Raw genomic sequence first — 14,248 nt, 5'->3', positions numbered from 1 at the left:
AATACAACAGTAAACTATTATAATTTATCAATTAAGGTGCTACAATTCAGATTATGTATAGGATGGCTAGCTGTCATATCCCGGGTTTCATCTTAAAAGCGAGCTGAAAGAGGGTGGTTTTGCAAGCCCTGCGAAACTGATTTAGGTCTCGCAGGGCTCGCACCTCCTCTGGAAGTTGATTCCACCATTGGGGAGCCATTGTTGAGAAGGCTTGCTCCCTCGTTGTTTATATCTCTGCTACCTAATCTTAAATAGGTACACACATGGTCCGGCCCACCAAACGCGAACATATGAAGCTGCCTTCTACTGAATCAGACCCTCGGTCCATCAAAGTCAGTACTGCCTACTCAGACTGGCAGCAGCTCTCCAGGGTCTCAAGCTGAGGTTTTTCACACCAGTTTGCCTGGACCCTTTTTAGTTGGAGATGCCGGGGATCAAACCTGGGACCTTCTGCTTACCAAGCAGATGCTCTACCGCTGAGCCACCGTCCCTAAGTCTCATTTATGCCTGATCTGGTCCTCATAACAAATGAGTTAGACACCCCTGCCCTACAGGGTTGCTATAAGACAAGCTGCGACTTGACTGCGCTGTTGGAAAGCAGTGGTTGGCTTTCGAGCATGTGCAGAGTTTCTTGTCAGACAACCCTTCCCCCGTTTCCCACACCTCGGCAATAAAAGAAGGAAAAAAATTGTCCGGTGAGACCTGAGCTTGCCCGCTATTATTCACGTCGCTGTCCTTGTTATTATCATAGTTATTAACCAAAAAGTATAATCGCTGTACTTACGAGAAGAATCCAGCGCAATGCTGTAGAAGTGACAGAAGTTCGTAATAACATCTATCAGGATAAATTGAATGTATAATTCTTATCCGTAGGTGTCGTGGCTTTGCTTAACAAAAGCCATCCAATCTTTGCACCAAATAATTGCGAGTTTGTCTTCCTCCCTTTTCCCTCCGACATCTTCAGATCATTTTGACATAACTGCTTATTCAAATAATTTATTTCCCTACTCGGATGCTGACAGAGCCGAACGCCATCTCTCATGCTTAGCGTTCCTTAGCCAAACGGCGGTTATTATATACAAAGGAAGTTCTCAAGGATTCCTTCCTGCATTTCTCATAGAATTTAATGGAAGTATCAATGTGTCCAAAGGTAGAGCTAATGGCTCTATTTATTCTATTCCCAATTTCCTTCTTGCTGGTCAAGTCCATAGTTCCATATTGCACCTAGTGATTTTGAGATTATGAGTATCACTCTTGCTGAAATAAATCCCTTTTCCTCCTCCTGCTAAGAGAAAGGGCGGTAAATTCCTGTAACTTTTGTTTGCTTCTTTTATACCCCGCCTTTGTCCTCAGTGGGGAGACAAAGTGGCTGACAACATTCTCCAGTTTGGTATAGTGGTTAAGTGTGCGGACTCTTATCTGGGAGAACTGGGTTTGATTCCCCGCTCCTCCACTTGCACCTGCTGGAATGGCCTTGGGTTAGCCTTAGCTCTCGTAGGAGTTGTCCTTGAAAGGGCAGCTGCTGTGAGAGCTCTCTCAGCCCCATCCACCTCACAGGGTGTCTGTTCTGGGGGAGGAAGGGAAAGGAGATTGTGAGCCGCTCTGAGACTCTGTCCTTGAAAGGGCAGCTGCTGTGAGAGCCCTCTCAGCCCCATCCACCTCACAGGGTGTCTGTTGTGGGGAAAGGAGATTGTAAGCCGATCTGATTCAGAGAGAAGAGTAGGGTATAAATCTGTGGTCTTCTACCCAGTTTGGTGTAGTGGTTAAGTGCGTGGACTCTTATCTGGGAGAACCGGGTTAGATTCCCCACTCTTCCACTTGCAGCTGCTGGAATGGCCTTGGGTCAGCCGAGGCTCTCACAGGAGTTGTCCTTGAAAGATCAATTACTGTGAGAGCTCTCTCAGCCCCACCCACTTCACAGGGTGTCTGTTGTGGGGGAAGGAGATAAAGGCGATTGTGAGCCGCTCTGAGACTCTGATTCAGAGAGAAGGGCGGGGTATAAATCTGCCGTCTTTTCCTCCTCCTCCTCCTGTTTTCCGTTGTTTCCTCACAACAATCCTGTGAGGTAGGTTCTGCTGAGTGTGTGACCGTCCCAAAGTCCCCCAGCCGGCTTTTGTGGCAGAGTCGGGACTCGAACCTGGATCTCCCGCATCCTAGTCTGACCCTCTAACCACTACATGACTCATTGGAACCCAATTAAACACATTTTTTGATCTGTAAAAAGTTGCTAGTATGACACCATACTTAATTCAGAGTATAAAAATAGGCAGTCCCACTAGTGCCTGTCGAATGGATTTTTATCACGCCCTCCTTCTAAGGAACTCAAGGCTTCTAATCTTCTCCCGCCTCCATTTTACCCCACCCAATAATCTACTCTGTGAGGTAAATTTGGCTGTGCGGCTCGTCTAAGATCACCCAGCAAGCTTCATGTCAGACCTGGGGATCTGAACCCAGATCTCCCCGAGCCTAATCTGATACTCAAATCACTACACCACACTGACTTCCAAGCATACTGCTAATATCTTCTTCCAGAATCTCTTTAGATCAAAATGACAACAAATAAAACACCTTCTGAGCACATGCAGAGTGTTTTTCAGAAAGCACAGCCAGTTTGGTGTGGAGAGCCAGTTTGGTGTAGTGGTTAAGTGTGCGGACTCTTATCTGGGAGAACCGGGTTTGATTCCCCACTCCTCCACTTGCACCTGCTGGCATGGCCTTGGGTCAGCCAGAGCTCTGGCAGAGGTTGTCCTTGAAAGGGCAGCTGCTGGGAGAGCCCTCTCCAGCCCCACCCACCTCACAGGGTGTCTGTTGTGGGGGAGGAAGGTAAAGGAGATTGTGAGCCGCTCTGAGACTCTTCGGAGCGGAGGGCGGGATATAAATCCAATATCTTCTTCTTCTTCTAAATATATATGGGGTTACAAGAAAAGAATCCTCCAGATTAAAAATTTTTAGCAAGCAGGTCTGTACAGTGTTTGATGGAGGAGGCGGGCTGGTTCCCTTTCTTTTATATCAATTTTTTGGGGGAATCAGGGGTAGGATCTGTGGATTTCATTACCCTCCTCCCCCCCCCCCCCCCCCGCCCTGCCACACACACATACTTCCCTTTCCTGCATTAGTTCTGCCCTGGAACTGTATCAGAAACTAAGGAGGTGTTACCTTGAACATTAAGAAACCCAAAACAGAGACACGCTAATCAGCCTATCTAATGCTCAGCAGGGCCAAATCTGTGGATCCAGGGGAAAAGGAAAGGAAAGGCCCCCTGTGCAAGCACCAGTTGTTTCCGACTCTGGGGTGACGTTGCTTTCACAATGTTTTCATGGCAGACTTTTTGCGGGGTGGTTTGCCATTGCCTTCCCCAGTCATCTACACTTTCCCCCCCAGCAAGCTGGGGACTCATTTGACCAACTTCAGAAGGATGGAAGGCTGAGTCAACCTGGAGCCAGCTACCTGAACCAGCTTCCGCTGGGATCGAACTCAGGATGTGAGCAGAGGGCTCTGACTGCAGTACTGCAGCTTTAACACTCTGTGCCACAGGGCTCTTGCTGGGACTGGAGCCTAAATAGGAAAGACAGATCTTTCTACAAAGCTAAAAAATGCCCCCAGTTTGCAGGAAAATCTAAAAAATGAAATAAAGGTACATTAGAAAAGGAAAGGAAAGGTCCCCTGTGCAAGCACCAGTCGTTTCCGACTCCGGGGTGACGCTGCTTTCACAACGTTTTCACAGCAGACCTTTTTACTGGGTAGTTTTGCCATTGCCTTCCCTGGTCATTACACTTTCCCTCCAGCAAGCTGGACACTCATTTTACCGACCTTGGAAGGATGGAAGGCTGAGTTAACCTCGAGCCGGGTATCAGAAAACCCAGCTTCTGCCAGGATCGAACTCAGGTCGTGAGCAGAGTTTAGGACTGCAGTACTGCAGCTTTAACACTCTGTGCCACAGGGCTCTTGCAGGGACTGGAGCCTAAATAGGAAAGACAGATCTTTCTACAAAGCTAAAAAATGCCCCCCGTTTGCAGGAAAATCTAAAAAATGAAATAAAGGTACATTAGAAAAGGAAAGGAAAGGTCCCCTGTGCAAGCACCAGTCGTTTCCGACTCTGGGGTGACGCTGCTTTCACAACGTTTTCACAGCAGACCTTTTTACGGGGTAGTTTTGCCATTGCCTTCCCTGGTCATTACACTTTCCCTCCAGCAAGCTGGGTACTCATTTTACCGACCTTGGAAGGATGGAAGGCTGAGTCAACCTCGAGCCTGCTACCTGAAGTAGCATTCGCTGAAATCGAATTCAGGTAGTGAGCAGAGGGCTCCGACTGCAGTGGGTGTGTGTGTTAAAACCCCCTCAAAATAAAAAGGATGAAGAAATGAGTGCCCTCAGTGGCTGTTGCTAGGCAACCACAACAGTATTGCCACTCTTTAAGCCTTGGTTTGTGTCTGTAAAAGGCAGGGAAGAGCCAAAGCTCTTTCCAGGCCTGTTTTGGCCTTTAAAGGAGGACTCATCATAGTCAGGCCTGTCAGCAACCACCTGGAGACTTGCTACCACCAAACCCAGGCCTGCTTGCTACTGTTCAAGAGCCGCCACCACATGAAAGCCAGTGGGGTGTAATAGTCAAAGTTTCCGACTTATAACTGGGAGATCCAGGTCTGAATCTCTATTCTGCTATGGAAGCCCACTGGATGACCTTGGGCCAGTCACTCACCCTCCACCTAACCTACCTCACAAGGTCGTAGAGATGATAAAGGGGAGGAGATGAGAATGAGATAAGCTGCTTTGAACCTCCATCATGAAGAAAGATGGGGTATGAAGGAGGTAAATAAACCAGGGCTTTTTTTTTTGAGCAGGAACGCACAGGAACGCAGCCCCAGCTGGCTTGGTGTCAGGGGGTGTGGCCTAATATGCAAATTAGTCCCTGCTGGTCCCCCCCCCTATTAAAAAGCCCTATGTGAAACAATGGTGCTATTGGGGGGTAGCCTAATATGCAAATGCGTTCCTGCTGGGCTTGTTCTACAAACAAAGCCCTGAAATAAACCATCCATATAGTCTCAACCAGGGTGAGCTCTTTTGGCTCTAGACCTGGCCTGGTGGAACGCAGTTGCGCTCCCAAGCGGGATTAGGGCCCCGTGGGACTTATTACAGTTCTTCAGGGCCTACACAACAGAGCTGTTCCACCAGGCCTTTGGTTGAGGCAGCAGGTGTCCAAATTGCATCAGCCTCCTCCGCTCCAATTAGGGTTGCCAGCCTCCAGGAAGGGCCTGGAGATCTCCCGCGTTTACAACTGATCTCCAGCTGGCAAGAGATCAGCTTCCCTGAAGAAAATGGCTGCTTGGAAGGGTGGGGTCTAGGGCATTGCACTATGCTGAGGCCCCTCCCCTCCCCAAACCCTGCCCCCTCCCAGATTCGCCCTCAAAGTCTCCAGGTATTTTCCAACACAGACCTGGCAACCCTAATGCTGTTCCATCTGCCTCACTTAACTTGCAGCAATAAGGAAGAAAGAAGATGAAGAAGAAGAAGAGGAAGAAAGAAGAAGAAGATATCTGAATCTCAGAGTCTCAGAGCGGCTCACAATCTCCTTTATCTTCCACGCCCACAACAGACATACTGTGAGGTAGGTGGGGCTGAGAGAGCTCTCCCAGAAGCTGCCCTTTCAAGGACAGCTCTGTGAGAGAACGATGGCTGACCCAAGGCCATTCCAGCAGCTGCACATGGAGGAGTGAGGAATCAAACCTGGTTCTGCCAGATCAGTCCACGCACTTAACCACTAAGCCAAACTGTGCTGCTAATGCTGATCATGTGCATGCCGTAAGATCCCCAAACGTAACTGCACCTCGCTCAAGGCCCTCTCTCTGCCTGCTTCCTGAGGCAACTGTTTACTCTTCAGTGGCCTCTCCTCCACAGACTTCAAAGCCAAGAGGTGTTTTGTTCTTTGGGCTAAAGATAAGCTCGGAGAACAGCAATTGTCCTCTGATAGATACTATTGTTTGGAAAGGACTTTGGTAGTGGGCGGGAGTGAAGTGTCAGCAGAAGAAGGCTGTATAGAGCCCTCAGGATGGGATGTGCATGAATTTGCATGAGTGTGTGCTACAGGCCACATGCGATGTAACTTTTAGAGATGATAATAATAATAATAATAATAATAATAATAATAATAATAATAATAATAATAATAATAATAATAATAATAATAATAATAATTTTATTTGTATCCCGCCCTCCCCGCCAAGGCGGGCTCAGGGCGGCTAACAGCATTTCATAAAAATTATACAGAGTTTAAAATCACATTAGCTTTAAAACATTCCAATTAATCGAGTATTATACAAGTTTTCAGGTGCTAATTCCATTTATAAATGATAATAGCGGAAGTCACCCAACAGCGGTCTCTCAGCCAGCAAAGGCCATCCTGAAAAGGGTGTCCTTGCAGGCCCGGCGGAACTAATCAAGGCACTGCAGGGCTCGCACTTCTTCCGGGAGCTGGTTCCATAATTGTGGAGCTGCGATGGAGAAGGCCCGTGTATGGGTGTTTTGGAGATTGGCCTCCTTTGGTCCAGGGATAGTCAGCTGGTTCTTCCCTGCTGACCTCAGTGCTCTCTGGGGTTCGTATGGGGAGAGACGGTCCCTCAGGTAGGCAGGTCCTCGGCCATAAAGGGCTTTAAAGGTAATAACCAGCACTTTGTAACGAACCCGGTAGGTAACTGGCAACCAGTGCAGTTCGCGTAGCCCCGGCTGTATGTGCTCCCACTTCGGGAGCCCCAATATCAGCCTAGCCGCCGCATTCTGCACCAGCTGTAACCTCCGGGTTCGGCACAGAGGCAGCCCCATGTAGAGGGCAGGGGAGAGCCAAAGATGCTATGGAGGAAGCAGTATCCTATGGATGGCAACCCATTTTGCTTCCAAACATGGGATCCAATCAGGGATGGGGATGAAGAAGAAGAAGAAGAGGGACGGTGGCTCACTGGTAGGGGAGGGACGGTTGCTCAGTAGTAGAGCATCTGCTTGGGAAGCAGAAGGTCCCAGGTTCAGTATCTCCAACTAAAAAGGGTCCAGGCAAGTAGGCATGGAAAACCTCCGCTTGAGATCCTGGAGAGCCGCTAATAGTCTGAGTAGACAATACAGACTTCGATGGACCCAGGGTCTGATTCAGTATAAGGCAGCTTCATATGTTTATATACTGTATGTTCATATGTTCAAGAAGAGGAAGAGGAGGAGTTTGGATGTAGAATCTCCTTCCCTTCCTCTTCCTTCAACAGACACCCAGTGAGACAGTGGGACTGAGAGAACTGTGACTCGCCCAAGGTCACCCAGCTGGCTGCATGTGAAGGAGTGGAGAATCAAACCTGGTTCTCCCAGATTAGAGTCCACCACTCTTAATCAATACACCAAATAGAGTTGCCAGTTTTGTATTGGAAAATATCTAGAGAATTTGGTGTTGGATCATGGAGAGGGCGGGGTTTGGAGAGGGGAGGGGCCTCAGCATGGTCCAATGCCATACAGTCTCCCCTTCCAAGCAGCCATTTTCTCCAGGGGAACTGATCTCTGCCAGCTGGAGATCACTTGTAAAAGTGGGAGATCTCCAGGCCCCATCTGGAGCCTGGCAACCCTACGACAGGAGGACAAGATATAGTGGTGATATGATTTTGGGAGGGCCACATAAAGACTGGCTGGCTGATGGGTGAGAAGGATGGGAGAAAGCAGGAAATGGGGGAGGAGAGCATTACGCTCAGGAGACCAACACCTACTGGAAGTCCCTGGCACAAAGAGTGTCTGGCAGTCCTCAGCCAGAGACAGGGCCTTCTCAGTCCTGGCCCCATCTTGGTGGAACTCTTTACCTACTAACATCAGGGACTTGTTGCAATTCCACAGGGCCTGCAAGGCAGAGATGTTCCTCGAGCATGTGTTTGAGGATGGCAACGTTTTTTAACAACGATCCTGCTTCTAACTGCTTCCCCCCACTTTCCACGCATGCTAACGTAAACTGGAGGCTCAAGAATCTGCATTATGGCATCATGTAGACTTTCTTTTTTAATGGTCAGGGTTTTAGATTGATTTTAATGTATTTTTTATGAATATCTTGTGCACTGCATGAGCGTACTCTCAGGGAGGGTAGTATAAAAGCTTAAATAAATAAATTTTGATTGCAGGAGAAGTTAACCTCCTTCTCTTGCATCACAGCTCCAATTAATCTTGGGGGGAGGGGTGCAGCTGCTTTTTAAGACAGGGGTGGTTTGGAAAGGGGCTAGAATAAGGACATAAGAACATAAGAGAAGCCATGTTGGATCAGGCCAGTGGTCCATCCAGTCCAACACTCGGTGTCACACAATGGCCATAAAAACCCATGTGCCATCAGGAGGTCCACCAGTGGGGGCAGGACACTGAAAGTCCTCTCACTGTTGCCTCCCCCAAGCACCCAGAATACAGAGCATCACTGCCCCAGACGGAGAGTTCCAACAATACGCTGTAGCTAATAGCCACTGATGGACCTCTGTCCATATGCTTATCCAATCCCCTCTTGAAGCTGTCTATGCTTGTAGCTGCCGCCACCTCCTGTGGCAGTGAATTCCACGTGTTAATCACCCTTTGGGTGAAGAAATACCGTACTTCCTTTTATCCATTCTAACCTCACTGCTCAGCAATTTCATTGAATGTCCATGAGTTCTTGAATTGTGAGAAAGGGAGAAAGTCCTTCTTTCTCTGCCTTCTCTATCCCATGCCTAATCTTGTAAACCTCTATCATGTCACCCCTCAGTTGACGACGTTTCTCCAAGCTAAAGAGCCCCAAGCGTTTTAACCTTTCTTCATACGGAAAGTGTTCCAACCCTTTAATCATTCTAGTTGCCCTTTTCTGCACTTTCTCATCGGAATTACTGATTAGGACAGGAAGGCCTGGTTTCAAGTCCTCCCCTCCGCCCAAGCAATGAAACTCTCAATGGGTTGTCTTGGGCAAATCATTCCCCCTCACCCTAGCCTACCTCTCAGGGTTGTCGTGAGGCTAAATCGGGAGGGGGAAGAATTTACATCACTCTGAGCTACTTGGAGAAAGGGATGAAAGGGCCGCAGGTCCTTGGTGCTGTAACGTGGTTCTCAGCGAGGACGGAAATGCCCTCTGCCTATGCTCAGGGGCTTGGTTGTCAATTCTGACGGCACATCACATCGCAGCTGTGAGCCTCTAAGCCTTGAAAACAAAGGAGAGATTAAGCCCGGTTGGTATCGCATGAATCACACCTCTGAATATTTTGGGGATATCATCTTTTGTTTTTGCTGTCATTACACTAATTACATCTCATTTTGTTTCCCTTTTGTTCCCCCAAAAAAACCACATACGATTTGTTTGGATTCATCTGTTCGGTAAATAGGCATTAATCGCTGCTAATTTGCTTTGCTTTGTTTGTTCGTTATTTGCTGTTTGTGCTTCTTTCACAGGGTCCCCTTTTCTCTTCTTTTTGCTCGAGGGGCTGCTCCCAGATTAACAGGTTCAATGAATCAATTAAAATCTAGCTGAACTGCCAACCCCAATTTAATTGGGCAACTGTATCTTTTTTTTTTTAAGAGCCCCATGGCGGAGAGTGGTAAAGCTGCAGTCCTGCAGTCTGCTCTCTGCTCACGACCTGAGTTCGATCCCGGCAGAAGCTGGATTCAGGTAGCCGGCTCGAGGTTGACTCAGCCTTCCATCCTTCCGAGGTCGGTAAAATGAGTCCCCAGCTTGCTGGGGGGGGGAAGTGCAGATGACTGGGGAAGGCGATGGCAAACCACCCCGTAAAAAGTCTGCTGTGAAAACGTGATGCGACGTCACCCCAGAGTCGGAAACGACTGGTGATTGCACAGGGGACTACCTTTTTACCTTTCCAATCTTTTTTTAAAACTGTCTTTTAATCAAATTTTTTATGCAGACAGATCAAGACAGGCCACTGTTTTAGTCTGTCTGTAGCGGCAGAAAAGAGCAAGAGTCCAGTGGCACCTTAGACTGACAAAATTCGGGGCAGGGTAGGAGACGGGCCTTGTTTTGGGCAGGAGCTCACAGGATCAGAGCTCCAGAACCTCTAAATTTTATGGTGCATTTTCTTTCTTAGGAAGACAGTTTGGTGTAGTTGTTAAGTGTGTGGACTCTTATCTGGGAGAATCGAGTTTGATTCCCCACTCCTCCACTTGCAGCTGCTGGCATGGCCTTGGGTCAGCCATAGCTCTCTTATCTGGGAGAACCGGGTTTGATTCCCCACTCCTCCACTTGCAGCTGCTGGCATGGCCTTGGGTCAGCCATAGCTCTCTTATCTGGGAGAACTGGGTTTGATTCCCCACTCCTCCACTTGCAGCTGCTGGCATGGCCTTGGGTCAGCCATAGCTCTCTTATCTGGGAGAACCGGGTTTGATTCCCCACTCCTCCACTTGCAGCTGCTGGCATGGCCTTGGGTCAGCCATAGCTCTCTTATCTGGGAGAACCGGGTTTGATTCCCCACTCCTCCACTTGCAGCTGCTGGCATGGCCTTGGGTCAGCCATAGCTCTCTTATCTGGGAGAACCGGGTTTGATTCCCCACTCCTCCACTTGCAGCTGCTGGCATGGCCTTGGGTCAGCCATAGCTCTCTTATCTGGGAGAATCGGGTTTGATTCCCCACTCCTCCACTTGCAGCTGCTGGCATGGCCTTGGGTCAGCCATAGCTCTCTTATCTGGGAGAACCGGGTTTGATTCCCCACTCCTCCACTTGCAGCTGCTGGCATGGCCTTGGGTCAGCCATAGCTCTCTTATCTGGGAGAACCGGGTTTGATTCCCCACTCCTCCACTTGCAGCTGCTGGCATGGCCTTGGGTCAGCCATAGCTCTCTTATCTGGGAGAACCGGGTTTGATTCCCCACTCCTCCACTTGCAGCTGCTGGAATGGCCTTGGGTCAGCCATAGCTCTTGCAGAGGTTGTCTTTGAAAGGGCAGCTGCTGTGACAGCCCTCTCAGCCCCACTCACCTCACTGGGTGTCTGTTGAGTGTTTGTGGGGGAAGGTAAAGGAGATTGTGACTGCTCTGAGACTCTGAGATTCAGAGTATAGGGCAAATCCAATATCATCATCATCTTCTTCTTCAACCCCATCCCCTCAATTCTTGCTTCTGGGCTCTATTGTTCAAACCCCCTGTGAGAATTTTGCTGAACTCTTAAGATTTGACAAACTTTCTAATATTTTCCCCACACACAAAAATGGGAAAATAACCCAAACATATCAAGCAGACAGATGGAAATCTTCCTAATGCCACTGGGGCCACATAGGAGAAAGTCATTTTGAAAGTATGTTGGGAGTAAGGTTTTATTCCGACAATTCTAATCCAAGAAGCATTTTAAGGGAGATGCTGAGCTGATATAACTTAGTACACCTTCTGGTGATGGCGGGGGTGTGTGGCATATGCAAATAAGTTATGTGCAAATGAGTTGTGCTAATGAGCTCCGGAAACTCTTTTTCTACGAAACAACCCCTGCTAGGAGATATCTGAAGAAATAAACAGTGATTCACGAAAGCTTGTCCCCAGCCACAAATTGTGTTAGTTCGAAGGTGCTGCTAGACTCTTGCTCAAAATACAGCCGCAACCCACTCCTGTGGTTCTCCTCTTTAGGCACTGTTCAGTTCCCTCCTTGGAAGTCTAGAAGTTCAGTCTCTGAGTGTGGTAATGGATGTTTACCATCTCTGGCCCCCACGCAGGTCAATGCACGTGCCAACCCTCCATGCAGCAAACAGCCTTTTTAACGCCCTGCAGCTGCAGAAACTGCATTTTGAACTCTTGGCAATCTGCATTGCCGCACAGTGAAGCTGTGCCAAGTGTAACCCACAGAACAAACAACTTGGGGGGGGGGGCTTGTAAATCAACACAGGGCGGGGCAATGACAGATGAAATGAACACATCTATCAAGCGGTGCGCAGTCTTTCGGGGAAATGAAGGGTGAGGGAAAGCGCACAGGCAGTGGGGCCTTGAGGGATGATTCAAAGCATATCCTTTTTTGCAGGTGAAATAGCTGGAGGATGTGTAGATGGCAGATACCATCTCCCTACTTTGCTCTCAAATGGGAAGGAATGCCTCTTCTCGTGTTGTTTCTTTCAGGGCTTTTTTTTTGTAGAAAAAGCTCAGTGGGAACTCATTTGCCTATTAGGCCACACCCCCTGATGTCACCATTGTTTCAAAAAGGGTGCTTTTTTTGCAGGAAAAGCCCAGCAGTTTGCATATTAGGCCACTCCCCCTGGTGGCACCATTGTTTCACAAAGGGCTTTTTTGTAGGAAAATTCCAGCAGGGACTCATTTGCCTATTAGGCCACACCCCCTGACACCAAACCAGCCAGAACTGCATTCCTGCTCAAAAAAAAAGTCTCGGTTTATGTGTTTTTAATTGAATTGTTTTATAATTTTAAATGTTCCTTTAATTGTTCAAGGGTTTGTGTGTTTTTATATGGGCAGCCTTGGGGACACTGATTAGGTGGAAAGGCTGCATAAATAAACATAAGAACATAAGAGAAGCTATGTTGGATCAGGCCAATGGCCGATCCAGTCCAATACTCTGTCACACAGTGGCCAAAAACCCCCCAAAACCCAAGTGCCATCAAGAGGCTCACAAGTGAGTCTAGAAGCCCTTCCACTTTGCCCCCCCAAGCACCAAGAATACAGAGCATCACTGCCCCAGACAGTTCCAATAGTACGCTGTGGCTAATAGCTACCGATGGACCTCTGCTCCATATTTTTATCCAATCCCCTCTTGAAGCTGGCTATGCTTGTAGCCGCCGCCACCTCCTGTGGCAGTGAATTCCACATGTTAATCACCCTTTGGGTGAAGAAGGACTTCCTTTTATCCGTTCTAACCCGACTGCTCAGCAATTTCATTGAATGCCCACGAGTTCTTGTATTGTGAGAAAGGGAGGAAAGGACTTCTTTCTCTACTTTCTCCATCCCATGCATAATCTTGTAAACCTCGATCATTTCACCCCGCAGTTGACGTTTCTCCAAGCTAAAGAGCCCCAAGCGTTTTAACCTTTCTTCATAGGGAAAGTGTTCCAACCCTTTAATCATTCTAGTTGCCCTTTTCTGGACGTTTTCTAATACTATAATATCCTTTTTTAAGGTGCGGTGACCAGAATTGTACACAGTATTCCAAATGAGACTGCACCATCTTTTGAATTTATTCTGTTCTGAATAAACAAACAATATCTTCTTAAAGCGGCTTCACTTTCATGCTGGCTGGAAATGCCTCTTCTGATGTACCTTCAAAGAGGCACTCCTCTTTCACGCCCCTGCAGGAGGGAGCATGTCTTTATTTACGTATTTAATTCATTGAAACATTTATACGCAGCCTCTTGGCTTGGGGGGAAAAAATAAACATTATAAATTAATGCCAGATAAAATTTTAAACAGCTCCCCCCCCCCACTCGCAGGCTGCAGCCGGATATAATATCATCTCCCAGGGGACGTTCCCTTTTCAATCTCACACCAGAGGGAATGCCTCTTCAGATACACCTTAAAAGAGGCATTCCCCTTTAATGGAAGAGGATTTCCCTTTTTTACTTTCATCATGGGAAGGGATTCCCCCCCCCATGCCATCTTAAAACAGATACACTCCCTAAACATGGGAAAGAATACCTCTTCTAGTGTCATCTCCAAGGGGGCATTCTTCCTTTTGATCTCACACCAGAGAATGCCTCTTCAGCTATGCCTTAAAAGAGGCATTCCCCTCTTCACTCTCACCATTGGAATGGATGCCTTTTCTGATAGAATCCAAGAAAAGATGCTACAGATGAAAAAGAATGCCTCTTCTAATGCTGGCTCCAAAGGCTTCTAATGCTGTTCTCAAAGAAGAGGGGGGACGTCTTTGTAAAGATGGCTCCTATCATCTCAAAGACACTATGGCCCCCTGTTGCTTCTTTAAAAACAATGGTTTTGTTCTCATGTGCTCTCTCTCTCCCCGTGCTCATACACACACACACCATAGTTTGCCATAAGATGGAAGCAACCTGATAGCACTCAACACATTTATGCGTACGTATAGAAATCCTACTTTACACAGAGAGTGATTAAAATGTGGAACTTGCTGCAAGAGGATGTAGCGATGGCCACAGGAATAAACAGCTTTAAAGGGGGTTAGATATTTTAATGGAGGTCGAGTCTATTTATGGCTACTTGCCACAGTGCCTGAGGGGAACCTCCATGTTCAGTGGCAGTCAACTTCTGAATCCCAGTGCCAGGAGGCAACATCAGGGGAAGGCCTTGGCCTCTCTATCCTGTTCTTGACCTTCCAGAGAAAC

The sequence above is a fragment of the Heteronotia binoei genome, chromosome 1 (assembly GCF_032191835.1).
Source record: "Heteronotia binoei isolate CCM8104 ecotype False Entrance Well chromosome 1, APGP_CSIRO_Hbin_v1, whole genome shotgun sequence".
NCBI lineage: Eukaryota > Metazoa > Chordata > Lepidosauria > Squamata > Gekkonidae > Heteronotia > Heteronotia binoei.
This window is presented reverse-complemented; position numbering follows the sequence as displayed.